Source organism: Rhinopithecus roxellana, chromosome 18, assembly GCF_007565055.1.
Source record: "Rhinopithecus roxellana isolate Shanxi Qingling chromosome 18, ASM756505v1, whole genome shotgun sequence".
Classification (NCBI taxonomy): Eukaryota; Metazoa; Chordata; class Mammalia; order Primates; family Cercopithecidae; genus Rhinopithecus; species Rhinopithecus roxellana.
The window spans coordinates 22,157,053-22,160,810 of record NC_044566.1 but is presented as its reverse complement, the minus strand read 5'-3'; the positions used below and the strand labels follow the sequence as shown (position 1 = coordinate 22,160,810).

Below are 3,758 nucleotides of genomic sequence, written 5' to 3'. Positions count from 1 at the left end.
AGGACTTATATTAGTCCATTCTCACACTGCTATGAAGAAATACTCGAGATGGGGTAATTTATAAAGGAAAGAGGTTTAATTGACTCACAGTTTTGCAGGGCTGGGGTGGCCTCAGGAAACTTACAATCATGGTGGCAATCACATCCTTCTTTACAAGGCAACAGGAAGGAGAAGTGCAGAGCGAAACGAAGGGGAAAGCCCCTTATAAAACCATGGGATCTCTTGAGAACTCACTCACTATCACGAGAACAGTATGCAGGGAAACACAGTAGTGATTCAATTATCTCCACCTGGTCCTGCCCTTGAAATGTGGGGATTATTATAACTCAGGATGAGATTGGGGTGGGGAAACAGCCAAACCATATCAGGACTCAATTAGAAATTTCAACAATTATTATAAATGTGCATTTTATCAAAATTCTATTAAGGAATCACAATGTGACATATAGCAATGAAATTGATTATAGCTAAAGATTTTATTTAAAAACGAGTGAGAGACATCTTAAGAAACTAGGTAGTTCCGGCCGGGCGCGGTGGCTCAAGCCTGTAATCCCAGCACTTTGGGAGGCCGAGACGGGCGGATCACGAGGTCAGGAGATCGAGACCATCCTGGCTAACACGGTGAAACCCCGTCTCTACTAAAAAAAAATACAAAAAACTAGCCGGGCGAGGTGGCGGGCACCTGTAGTCCCAGCTACTCGGGAGGCTGAGGCAGGAGAATGGCGTAAACCCGGGAGGCGGAGCTTGCAGTGAGCTGAGATCCGGCCACTGCACTCCAGCCCGGGCGACAGAGCAAGACTCCGTCTCAAAAAAAAAAAAAAAAAAAAAAAAAAAAAGAAACTAGGTAGTTCCAATTATTCATTTACTGAACTTAATTCATTGACAGCAGAACAGTTAATAGAAGAAATGACTTGTGTCAGGGTGCCTGGGTTTAAATATTTGGTTGGGAATTTACTAACAATGAAGTACTCAATTTTTAAAATCTGTAATAGGGGAATAATAATTTACCTTTAATAATAAGATTGTTATAAATATTAAATAATATGTAAAATTTGTAAACCATGTAAAGTAGCATATAATATGGATTATGTAAATATATGCCCTTAGTCTTTCTTTTTTTTTTTTTTTTTTTTTTAGAAGCACACTACAATAGTTAATTTTATTTGTTCAAGAGCTCATATTGCAAGCATTAAACCAAGCATAGGCTTTGATTCTGTGAGCCCAAATTCACATATTGAAGAAGATCAAAGCAAACTGCGATCCATGTACACGGATGAAAACTAAAGGCTCAGAGTTAATAACATTGTAGTTTTTAAATTTCTATAGCCTAGAGCCCAGTAGTCACAGGTCTTTTAAGTCCTTCTGGATGTCCCACAGGGTATCTGCACTTTTCTTGAGCTGAGCAACTTCATCATCCTTTAGCTTCTGGTTGAGAACGCTGGTTAATCCTCGGGCATTGAGGATACACGGAAGGCTCAGGAAGACTTCATTCTCGATGCCATACATCCCCTTTACCATTGTTGACACGGGATGAATCCTGGATAGATTTTTCAACATGGATTCAATAAGATCAGCCACACTTAATCCAATAGCCCAGTTGGTATATCCTTTTAGCTTGATGACTTCATAGGCACTTTCAACCACCATCTTATGCACTTCCTTCCAATTTTCACTATCATTGTCAGTTCCCATTTCTGGATTCAATTCCTGGAGAGAAACACCTGCCACATTCACGCCACTCCACACAGCCACACTTGAGTCGCCATGTTCCCCCAAAATCCACCCATGGCAGCTGCTGGGATGAATGCCAAGTTTTTCAGCCATAAGGTAGCGAAATCTAGCAGAATCCAGATTACATCCACTTCCAATCACGTGGTGTTTGGGTAATCCACTTAGTTTCCAGGTAACATATGTAAGAATGTCCACTGGGTTGGAAACCACAATTATGATACAATCAGGACTGTACTTGACAATCTGAGGAATAATGAATTTGAAGACATTAACATTTCTCTGCACCAGATTGAGTCGACTCTCCCCTTCTTGCTGACGGACTCCTGCAGTTACCACTACAATCTTAGAATTGGCAGTCACAGAATAATCTTTATCTGCCACAATTTTAGGCGTCTGAAGAAATAAGCTCCCATGCTGCAGATCCATCATTTCTCCTTTAAGCTTATCTTCCAAAACATCCACAAGAGCAAGTTCATCAGCCAGAGACTTTCCCAGAATGCTGATAGCACACGCCATACCAACTTGTCCAACACCCACTACAGTGATCTTATTGTTTGGGACTGTTGTCTCTTCTTCCGCAACTAGTGCAATGAGTTTTTCCTTAAGAGTTGCCATTTTGCACAGGAGAGGGAAGGCGCTGGAGACCTCTGTAACAGCCCCTTAGTCTTTCTTTAATCATCCATGTATTTTATTTATTCAACAAATAGTTAGCAAGCATCTGCTATATGTTGATAGGTACTTAATAATTCTTAATCATTTCAAATATTACAAGAATCTCAGACACATTACTTGAGGACAGTATAGATTCCAGAAGTAACTACTATTTGCTAACTCTTTTGTATAAAAAACTTAAGTGATTGTGAAAGGCAAAGATGTTCAAGATGTGTTGCTGCCAAAGAGAAAAGTATTATTTATCATATTATATACATGTATATCTCATACCAAATGCAGAGAAAAAGGTTTAGGGGGCAAAAGCAACAGAGTGCTGGAGTGTTTTTATTAAGGTAACAATGACTTTGACAATATATTATTAGCTGTTTCTGCATCTCATCTCATTCTTTCTCATAACAATTTATCCATTATGTCTATAGTTAAGATTCCCATTAAACAAAACTACATAGGTACTTTATGATGGTCTGAGATATCACACAATGGGAAATATTGGCATTTAGTAAATAATTTCAGCAATTTTCTATCACACAATATGAAGATACTGTTTAATCTTTAATATCGTGAAGAATAGCTTTGTTCCTGAGTAATAGTCTTTCTCCAAATGTAGGAACTACTAATATGAATCCGGAGACCTCCAAGGAATCAATAATAACCACACTGGTTGACCTTCATGTTATAGTGTATGTGAAATATTTCTGTTCAGCCAGCCCTCACTAAAACCACTTTGTGTTTTAGTATATATCATTTTAGGAGACTTCTCCATCTTTTCTCACTTCACTGCCCACCTACCCCTGACTCATAGGCAATATCTCATGCTTGTTGATCCTTTCACAAGCCTCAGAATTAAAATAACTATTTGGGGTCTTACATCCTTGACAATCTAGAAACAAACATGTTGGTGACAGCATAGGGGTTAATGTATGAAGAACTTCAGGAAAATGTTGACTTTCATCTAGAGATATCAGAGTGACTAGATAAAGCTAAAACATTAACTTGAAAGAAAGCTGATATTCATGAGAATTTTAAGTAATCGTGTAGCCATTAAGGCAGAAATTTTTGAATAGGCAAGCCATTGAGCCTGACTTACCTTGTAGCTATACAGTGTCCACCATATTTTAGCTTGTTAATTTTTTGAGACTGAAGAGGGCATTTAAATCAAGTCCTGCATCCTATTGAAATACTTGGGTACATTGCTTTAAACATCCATTGAGTTTTTTGCTCATACTGTTCCCCTGTGGCACAATACTGAGCTCATTATTCTCATCTCATTCAAATTCTCTCATTCTTTAAGAAGTAGTTTAATTTTCTTAACTACCTCAAAGGCCTTCTTAAACATATTCATCTGAAATAATTTC

General features: G+C 38.3%; 1 pseudogene across 1 annotated transcript; it reads right to left on the bottom strand.

Annotated features, from left to right (window-relative positions):
* Positions 1-1,140: 1,140 nt before the first annotated feature.
* Positions 1,141-2,384, bottom strand: LOC104677776 (annotated as a pseudogene). Its single transcript, XR_750094.2, has one exon. The product of XR_750094.2 is annotated as an L-lactate dehydrogenase B chain pseudogene (transcript).
* Positions 2,385-3,758: the final 1,374 nt, after the last annotated feature.